The sequence below is a fragment of the Phascolarctos cinereus genome, unplaced genomic scaffold, assembly GCF_003287225.1.
Source record: "Phascolarctos cinereus isolate Bilbo 61053 unplaced genomic scaffold, phaCin_HiC Scaffold_4;HRSCAF=312, whole genome shotgun sequence".
NCBI lineage: Eukaryota > Metazoa > Chordata > Mammalia > Diprotodontia > Phascolarctidae > Phascolarctos > Phascolarctos cinereus.
The window spans coordinates 223663637-223674329 of record NW_027555847.1 but is presented as its reverse complement, the minus strand read 5'-3'; the positions used below and the strand labels follow the sequence as shown (position 1 = coordinate 223674329).

Sequence of the window (10693 nt, the reverse complement as noted above, 5' to 3'; positions counted from 1 at the left end):
AGGCCGTCTAATCTAATAACCCTAGGTTTTTATGAATGAAGAAATTCAGGCAAAGAGATATTAACTGACTTGCCTGAAGTCAAACCAGTAGTATGCATCAAAGGCAGGAGTGGAAACCAAATTCTCTGACTTCACAGCCAGTTCTCTTTCCACTGTACCACAATGTCTCCATACTGTAATGATAATAATTCAATTAATCTTCACCATTATGTGGAGGTCACCCTAGGCTCTTGAAGACTGTACTAGCAATATTCAAGTGCTGTCAAATTGCCTACTAAGCTAGAAAAATCCCTGAGTACAGGTCTGGCTGCAAACTAGATCCCAAAATTAAAACTGCCAGGAATATTGGCCAAATTCCAGAGGTCCACAGGTCATAGAGTAAATATTGCAAGGAGCAAGAAAGAAAAAAAATCAAGCTTGGTGGAACCACAGTAAGGATAACACAAGATTTAGCAGCTTCTATCTTAAAGGATCACAAGGCTTAGAATATGATATTCCAGAGGGCAAAGGAGCTAGGATTACAACCAAGAATCAGGTACCCAGCAAAACTGAGTATAATCTTTCAGGGGAAAAAAAATGAATATTAATGAGATAGAGGACTTTCAAGCATTCTTGATGGAAAGACCAGAGCTGAATAGAAAATTTACTTCCAAACACAGGACTCAAGAGAAGCATAAAAAGGAAAGGGAAATCATAAGGGACTTATTAAGGTTAAACTGTTTACCTTCCTGTGTGGGAAGATGATATTTGTAACTTTTTAAGATGTTTCTCATTAGAAGGAGTATATATGGACAGAAGGCAAAGGTATGAGTTGAATATGAAGGGATGATGTCTAATAAATAAAATCAAGGGGTGAAAAAGCAATGTACTGGGAGAACAAGAAAGGGAGAGATAGAATGGTATACATTACCTCACATAAAAGAGGCGAGAAAAGCTTTTACTATGGAGGGGAAAGGAAGTCAGGGGGAGTCAGTGAACCTTACTTTCATTAGAATTGTCTCAAAGAGGGAATAACATAAACACTCAATTTGGTATAGAAATCAACCTTACCCTACAGGAAAGTAGAAGAGGAAAGGAATAAGAGAAGGGAGGGATGATAGAAGGAAGGACAGTTTGGGAAAGGGTGTAGTCAGAAGCAAAACATTTTGAGGAGGGAAAAGGTGAAAGGAGAGAGAGAACAGAGTAGAGGGAGGGGATAGGATGAAGGGAAATACAGTTAGCAATAGCAACTGTGAAAAAAATGAAGCAAATTTCTCAGATGAAGGCCTTGTTTTTCACAAATATAGAGAACTGAGTCAAATTTATAAAAATAAGAGCCATTTCCCAATTGATAAATGATCAAAAGATATGAACAGACTTCAGATGAAGTAATCAAAGCTATCTATACCCATATGAAGATACTCTAACTCACTATTGATTGGAGAAATGCAAATTAAAACAATTCTTAGGTACTACCTCATACTTATTAGATTTGTTTATAGGACAGAAAAGGAAAATGGCAAGTTTTGGAGGGGTTGTGGGAAAAATGAGACATGAATGCGCTGTTGCAGTTGTGAAATGATTCAATCATTCTGTAGAGCAATTTGGAGCTATGCCCAAAGGGCTATAAAACCATGCATACTCTTTGACCTTGCAGTGCTACTACTAGGTCTGTATCCAAAAAGAGAGAGAGAAAAAAAAAGGGCAACTACCAATACGTACAAAAAATTTATAGCAGCTCATTTTTTGTGGCAAGAATTAGAAATTAAGGGATTACCCATCAATTGGGGAATGGTTGAATAAATTGTGCTGTGTGATTATGATGGAATGCTATTGCACTGTATGAAAGGATGATCAGGATGCTCTCAGAAAAACCTGGACAGACTCACATGAGCTGATGCAAAGTGAAATGTACTGTGTACAAATTCATAACAATATTGTAAGATGATCAGCTGTGAATCACATAGCTATTCTCAGTAATATAAAGACCTAAGACAACTCTGAAGGACTTATGATGAATAATGTTGTCCATCCTCAGAGAAAGAACTGATGGTATCTGAATACAGATTGAAGCACACTTTTTTTTAACTTTATTTTTCTTGAGTTTTTTGTCTCTGTTTTCTTTCACATCATGACCGATTATGGAAATGTTTTGCATGACTACACATGTATAACCTATATTGAATTGCTTGCCTTCTCAGTTGGGGTGGGGGTGGCAAGGGAGGAAGGGAGAGAATTTGGAACTCAAAGTTTTCAAAACTAATGTTAAAAATTGTTTTTATGTAACTGGGGGAGAAACAAAATACTAAATAAATACAACCAATGCTCCAAAAAGAGAGAAAAGTCAAGTTTTGTTAATTAAATTTCAATATTAATTAAAAAATAATAATGATAAATGTGTTATAGTCAAAGATAACGGGAGAAATTGCTCCTCATGTAGCCTATGGAAAACAAATGTCTCATAGCAGGAATGGATGTAGCAAAAGGATCAGAAAAGGACCACCAATTGATCCATTGATTAAAGAATCCCTTTCACTGGAGGTAAAAGCTACTGCTCCCTGTTACCACTGTTGTGGAGACTTGTAAAGCTTCATTAGCAGAAATAAGGCTAATAGCCCTGATTTGGCAGTCACATTTTGACCTTTGAAGGAGACTGATTGCTAAAAACCTGGACTACCTGAAGGAGTTCAATTCTCTACTCAAGTGACCCATAAAGAAATTATTTCCTTTAGAGCAAAGGAGGAAATTGACAAGGAAATCAACTATTGTTGATTGCTTTGATTTATTTTTAGTTTGATTATATGATGAAGCTCTCTTCTGTGAGAGATGATCTCTCAGAAGTGAAGCCTCCTCAAAAAGTCATTAGTTCCTGTTAATGGTTCTGGTATTGTTGCTTTTGAGTGGTACATGTGTACCAACACTAAGTGAAGACCCCTCAGAATACAAGACCCCCTCCCCAAGCCTTCTCCTTCCCCTACTCTTAGATAGTGTCAGCAGAAATTCCTGAGCAATAAGAGCATCCTGTCTATCTCATCCTCTAGCTAGTTATATGACCTGGGGTAAAAGGCTGCTGAAACTGTGAGGCCCTGAAAAGGGGAACATGCTAACGTAATTTCTATACCTCTTCATTCTCTCTGTTACTGGGATAGTTTTTACATTAATAGATTGTACACGTGAGGCTCAGCCAATGAGCTGATGGGAAGGGGGTTAGGGTGGGCTGTTGTGTTAGGGTCTAAATAATCTTGCCTTAAACAAAGAGCACCCTCACTCTTGGGGCAGCTTAGGCAGCTAAGAGATTTCTCCTTTTTGCAAACTTTTTGTCAAGACTCTGGTTTTTAATTTGGGTAGGTGGTCTCTGTCCCACACACTTCTTTAGTAAAAGACAGCCCTAACCACTAAGCCAGACTAAAATAGATAGTCTCTTCAGTCTAGGTTACCTAGAGATTTAGTGAATAGATTGAAAAGATGTTATCATTTAGTAGCAGACAATTTGGAAGAAGAAAGTAATCATAAGATTATAATGCTTTTTGAAAGGCCAAGTTTCTCTTCCTAGCAGAAAACGAGGTTGACCAAAGGCTAAGTTCCTCTCTCTGGAAGCTGAAGAAAGGTCAGTCAGAGGTTCAGTTCCTCTTCCCTGTCTTAGTAGATCAGATCCCATTTTTTCTTGAGCTAGAGTCTAATTTGAGTAATAGAGTTTTCCAAGGAAGATGGAGGGTGACTCCTAACTATGGAGCACAAGTTCCTCTTTCCCAATATGCTTTGTTGTTACAAAAAGCACCACCTGTGAGGAAATGACTTTGGGGTAGAATTTAGGAAGCCTGGGAGAAGCTAACCAGTCAGGTGATCTGCCCTGTCCAATTGAATTTTGTTTCTGTATTTCTTATTACTCTTTTTTGTTGCAAAAATCAGCTAGGTGACCTGGTTTGATGTGCAAATGACAGCCTTGCAGATTAAATCACAGGTGGCTTGGTAACTTTGTGCTCCATTTTCTTTTTATTTCAGATGATTAATTTTAACGTTTCCTTCACTCATCTTTTTTTCTTCTTCCATTTCTCAGATTAAGATGTCTTGAGCTCCATTGTTCTTACTGTTGTTCAGTCATTTTTTCAGTTGTGTCTGACTTTCCATGAACCCTTTTAGGGTTTTCTTGGCAAACACGTGGGGGTAGATTGCCATTTACTTCTCCAGCACATTTTACAGATGAGGCAAATAGGCAAACAGGGTTCAAGTAACTTGCCCAGAGTTACATAGCTAGTAAGTGACTAAGGTCGGATTTGAACTCTGGTCTTCCTGACTCCAGTCCTGGTGCTCAATCCGCTGAGCCACTTAGCTTCCTTTCCACCTTCTCGCCGGTACTGAGTTCTCCACCACCATCACCAAAAATAAAACCAAAACAAAATCAAAGGTCTTGATCTCATTAAGTAGACAGCATGTTCCAGTGGAAACTTCTCTGGCTCTGGAGCCAAAGGATCTGGGTTCAAATCTTATTTTTGATACTTACTACTTGTATGACCATGACAAATCACTTAAATTCCCTGCACTCTAGTTTCCTCAAGTGTAAATGAGTGATCCTAGGATGAAAGGACTAGAGTTGGAAAACACCTCAGAGGCCATCTAGACCAACCCCTTCATTTTAGCAGTGAGGAAACTGAGGCATAGGAAGGTTAAGTGATTTGACTAGGATCACGCAGGTAGAAAATATTGGAAGAAAGATTGATCTCCAGTCCTCTGACCTAAGGTAGGGATAAGGGGTTAGATTAGATGACCTAGGAGGTCCCTCCTAGCTTTGGATCTATAAACCTATGGTTTCAGGTCTCCTTAAGAACCACATTCCACTAGTTTAGGAGTTCTTAATCTGTGAACTTGATTCGGTAAGATGTTTTGATAACAATATTTCCATATAACTGTTTTACCTTAGGAGCCTATGTATTTTAATTATGCATTTAAAAGCAACATTTTGAGAAATATTCACCATTTTGCCAAAAGGAACCATAACACATAAAAAAGGTTGAGGACCCCTGCATTAGTTACTCCCTCTGTTTCTTGCATCTTCAATCCCTCTGTCTCCACTAGCTTCATAATCCTACTACTGTCAATAAAACTAGACATTTATATTGCCCTTTTAAAGCCTGCAAAGCACTTTACGTACATTATCTAAATATGCTCAAGTCCGTGATAGCCTAAAACAAATTCCTTTTACTGCTGCTGACCCTCTGAACCACCACACTCTCTCTCACCCCTCTCTTATTGCCAATCTGCTTATTTACTCTCTTCCTGATATCCTGCCCATGCCAACAAACCTATCCGTCAAATCCAAACTCAATGATGTCAAAAGCAGAATGAGAATCCCTGTTATCTGATTCTCTGATTTGTGCTTTTTTTCTCATTACGTAAGCTGCCTTAACTCAAACTCCTCTCTCCAAGACCAAGGTTGACCTCGCTGACTAAATGGTCTTTTTTTAAAATCCCTTATTCCTTTTGATCTTTCAGCAGCATTTGACACTATTGGCCACCCCTTCCTTGAAACTCAGATGCCTTGGCTTTCATCATTACACTTTCATTACACTATCCACATCTTTTCTTTCTCAATCCAACTAAAAAAAAAATACCAAGCACTTGTACCAGGCACTCTGCTAGGAACTGGGAGAGAAAAAGACCCATTATAATAAGCAAATTTCCCTGCCCTCAAGAAACTTACATTTTCCTGGACAGAAACAATCAATATGCAAGGAAATACAAAATAATTTCCTACATTTCTAAATGAGTTTCCTGTCTCCAGTGGTTTCTCATCTTTTTGAGTATCCCCAAAAGTTTTGCCCTCTTGTCTTCTCAATACATACTTATAATGGCCTCACTTACACTTATGGCTTCAAGTATATAGGATCATACAGTTGAGGTAGCTAGGTGGGTCAGTGGATGGAACACCAGACCTGGAGTCAAGGGGACCCAAGTTCAAATCCTTCCTCAGAAGCTAGCTGTGTGATCCTAGGCATGTCAATCTGTTTCCTTCAGTTTCCTCAACTGTAAAATGGACATAATAATGACAACTGTTTACTAGGGTTGTTGTGAGGATTAAATGAGATAGTATTTGTCAAGCATTTAGCACAGTTCTTGGCACATCATGCAGGGTGGAACAGCAGATGGGGAAATACTAGTTTGTGTTTTGTTGATGAATAATTAGATAGATATGTTTAGTGCTGTTTAATTGTTTTTCCGTTGTGTCTGACTCTTTGTGACCTCATCTGAGATTTTCTTGGCAAAGACACTTAATTAGTTTGCCATTTCCTTCTCCAGCTCATTTTACACATGAGGAAACTGAGGCAAGCAAGGTTATACTTCTTCAGGGTCACATAGCTAGTAAGTGTCTAAGGGCAAATTTGAATTCAGATCTTTCCAACAACAGCAGCAAGCATTGGCTAAGAATTTACCATGTACAAGGCCCTTGCTAAGCACTGGGTAGACAAATATAAGCAAAAAGAAAGACAGTCTTGCTTTCAGTGAGATTACATTCTATTAGGCGAAGCCAACACACCAAGAGAGCTGAAAAGTGGAAGTGAGGGAGAAGGAATGTACCCAGTATAGGGGCAAGGAAAAGCCTGAGTGAATAAAGGCAGCCTGGTCTGGGATCATTCACAAAAATTGAGGCTCTAGAAAGAATTCACTTATGGGAGAAGGGGAAATGAGGCTAGTGGAGGAATATACTGCTGTGTATGGGCTGCAGAGGGGGTAGATTCTTCCAGGGTAAGAAGGCATTAAGCTCCTTGGGAAGTTTAGGATAAGCCAGCAGTAGAGAAGGCATGGTTTTGAAATCAGGGCCAGTGGAGAATGAAAACTGGAGTAAAATACTAAATTTAGGACTAGTTTTTTTTTACACTAATACATATTCATGGAATAAAACAATCATTTCCATAGCACAGTACAATAAAAAAGATGTTGCACATGAAACTGCAAATCTACTAAGAGCAATTTGCTATTCTTTCCAAATATATAACAAAATTGTCATTTATATTTTTTTCTTCTTTTTTCTACCTTTCCCAACCCCAACCTAAAGATGACTACCATTAGAAACAACTAGGTGTATAGGTATATATGTACAAATATATAAGTATTTCTGCATGTAAAATTATTCTTTACATACCTCTGTTTATCAGTTTTCCTCTGGCTGCAGATAGCATCTCTATCATATGTCCTTTATTCTTTCAAAGTGGTTCTTAAAACAATGTTACTATTTCTGTATACAATGTTCCTTTGGTTCTGCTCATTTTGCTCTTCATTGTTTTATGCAAGTCTTTCTATGTTTTTCTGAGCTCATCACTGGGATCATCATTTCTTATAGCACAGTGATATTCTATCACTATCATATGCCACAACTTGTTCAGTCATTTCCCAATTGATGAACATTTCTGCAATTTCCTGTTTATTGCCACCACAAAGAGAGCTGCTATAAACAATTTAGGTTCTTTTCCTTTTCCCCTAATCATCTTTGAAAATAGACTAAGAAGTAGGTCAAAGGGTAGCTTAATAACTCCGAGCATAATTCCAGATTTTCTTTAGAATGATTGGATCAGTTCACAATTTCACCAATGACTAATTAGTGCGCCAATTTTTTTCATATCCCCTCTAACACTTGTCACTTTCTCCACCTATCATGTTAGCCAGTCTGATAGGTGTAAAATGATAACTCAAGGTTGTTTTAATTTGCATTTCCCTAATCAATAATGATTTAGAGCATTTTATATGTTTATAAATTGTTTTGATTTTTTCACTGGAAAACTGCCTGTTCATATCCTTTGGCCACTTATCATTTGGGGAATGACTCATATTCTTATAGATTTGACAAATTTCTTTATATATTTGAGATAGGAGACCTTTATCTGAGAAACTGTCTATAATCTTTGCCTAACTTTCTGTTTTCCTTCTGATTTTAGCTACATTTGCTTTATTTGTACAAAACCTTTTTAATTTAAAGTAATCATAATTATCCATTTTGCACCAAACTTTGCTCTCTCTCTTTCTCTCTGTTTATTCATAAATTCTTAGTTTATTCATGTCTGATAAGTAATATATTCCATATTCTTCTAATTTTCTTGTAAAATCTCTCTTTAAATGTAGGTCATGTATCCATTTTGACCTTATCTTGATGCATAGTATATGATATTGGTCTAGATTTTGCCATATTGCTTTCCAGTTTTCCCATTTTTTTTTTTTAGGCGATTGGGCTTAAGTGACTTGCCCAAGGTCACACAGCTAGTACGTGTCAAGTGTTGTGTCTGAGGCCGGGTTTGAACTCAGGCCTTCCTGACTTCCGGGCTGGTGCTCTATCCACTGCACCACCTAACTGTTCCTTTCCCAATTTTTTTTAACCAGATAATGAATTCCTATCCCAAAATCTCATGTCTTTACACTTGTCAAATACAAGGCTTTTATGTTTATTTGCTGTTGTAAATTATATGTTCCTTCTATTCCATTGATCTGTCTTTCTGTTTCTTAGCCAGTACCAGATAGTTTTAATAATTTTGCCTTATAATACAGTTTGAGATCTGCTAAACCTCTTTCCTTTACATTTTTTCCCATTATTTTCTTTGATTTTCTGGATTTTTTGTTTTTCAAAATGAAATTTATTACTATTTTTCTAATTCAGTAAAAAATAATGGAAATTGGGATGTTATTGAATATATAAATTAGTTTAGGTAAAATTGTCATTTTTATTCTATTAGCCCTGTCTACCCGTGAACAATTAATATTTCTTGAATTATTTAAATCTGATTTTATTTGTATATATATATATATATATATGTATATATATATATATATTTTAATAATTTAGTTTATATAGTTCCTGGGTTGTTTTGGCAGCTGTACTCCCAGGCATTTTATACTGCCTAGAGTTATTTAAATAGGGTATCTCTTTCTATCTTTTCTAGAAGAGTTTTGTTTGTGACATATAGGAATGCTGATGATTTATGTGGATTTACTTTATATCCTGCTACTCTGCTAAAATTATTAATTATTTCAACTATCTTTTTAGTTGATTTTATGGGATTTTTAAAGCATACCATCATGACATCTGCAAAAAGAGATAGTTTTATTATCTCATTCCCTATTCTGATTACTTCTATTTCTTTTTCTTCTTGCATTACTATCTAGGATTTTCAATACAATACTGAATGATATTGCTGACAGTGGGCTTCCTTATTTCACACCTTTTCTTACTGGGAATACTTCTGGTTTATCCTGATTAAAAATAATGCTTGCTGGAGCCCGAGCCCGAGCGGCGGACGGGGAGCGAGCGGGGCCAGCATGCCGGGGCCAGCGGGCAGCGGCGGGCAGGGGCGGGCCGGGCCCCGCTATGCCCATGTTCCGCAGCCTGGTGGCGTCGGCGCAGCAGCGGCAGCATCCCCCGGCCGGAGCCCCCGCCAGCGCCCCGCAGCCCCCGGCCGGCCCGGCGCCGGCGGCGAGAGCGGCTTGGAGGCCCAGTACAGCTGCCCCATCTGCCTGGAGGTCTACCACCGGCCCGTGGCCATCGGCAGCTGCGGACACACATTCTGTGGGGAGTGTTTGCAGCCATGTCTCCAGATGCCATCTCCACTCTGCCCACTCTGCCGAATGCCCTTTGACCCAAAGAAAGTGGACAAAGCCTCCAATGTGGAAAAGCAGCTGTCATCCTACAAGGCTCCTTGCCGGGGCTGCAGCAAGAAGGTGACTCTTGCAAAGATGAGGTCACATATTTCTTCCTGCATGAAGGTCCAAGAACAGATGGCCAACTGTCCCGTTTGTCCCAGTAGTGCCAACATCCCAGCCCATTCCCAGCAATGTCCCAAACAGATCCACCTTTGTGTGTCTATACTGTGGAGCCCGCAACCTGGACCAGCAGGAGCTGGTGAAGCACAGTATGGAGAATCACTGCAACGACCCCAACCGCGTGGTCTGCCCCATCTGTTCAGCCATGCCCTGGGGTGACTCCAGCTACAAAAGCGCCAACTTCCTGCAGCACCTCCTCCATGGACACAAATTCTCCTATGACACCTTTGTGGACTACAACATTGACGAAGAAGCTGCATTTCAGGCCGCCCTGGCACTGTCCCTCTCTGAGAACTGAAGGCAGCCCTGGCTGGGCCTGAACCCAAATCTGGGGTCAGAAGTCACCTTTTCCACATGGAGGGACAGGAGGCTTGCACATTCTTCAGCATTCCCTAGCAGTTAGGCCTCCCCGTCACCTTTATTTGAATTGCACCTTTTTTAATAAGGTGGAATCTTTATTCCTTGCACAAGGAGAGCAGGCCAACCCCAGGGGCCAATCCTCCGTGCCCTCCCGAGGGTAGGAAAAGATTGCACCTTTTAGCAGTTCAAAGGTTTGGTCTAAGTGAGGACTTTCACCTCTCTTCTGGGTAAAGTAAAGCTGGTTTGTTTGGTGTTTGGAGACCCAGATGGTCCCTAGAGGGAGGGATGTCTGGCTCTGCTACATTGGAGCACTGAGTTGTCTTTTATTTTCTAAGCAATGGTTTGGCTTTTATGCTTAAGAATACTGTTACTGCTGATCCAGACAGGTTAGACCTGAGGGGAGTGGAGAGGTGGGAGAGACTGGAAGAGAAACTTAGCTGAAGACCTGAACGAGAGCCCGATCTAACATCTGGCATTCAGTAAAGTTTCCACCTTGCTCATTTAGTACCAGCTTTTGTGATACTTAGAGATTCTGGCATTTTTCTATATTAAC

At 39.4% G+C, this 10693-nt stretch overlaps 1 pseudogene; it reads left to right on the top strand.

Moving 5' to 3' along the window:
• Positions 1-9328: 9328 nt before the first annotated feature.
• LOC110201903 (E3 ubiquitin-protein ligase RNF166 pseudogene) lies at positions 9329-10418 on the top strand (annotated as a pseudogene).
• The last annotated feature ends 275 nt before the right edge of the window (positions 10419-10693 follow it).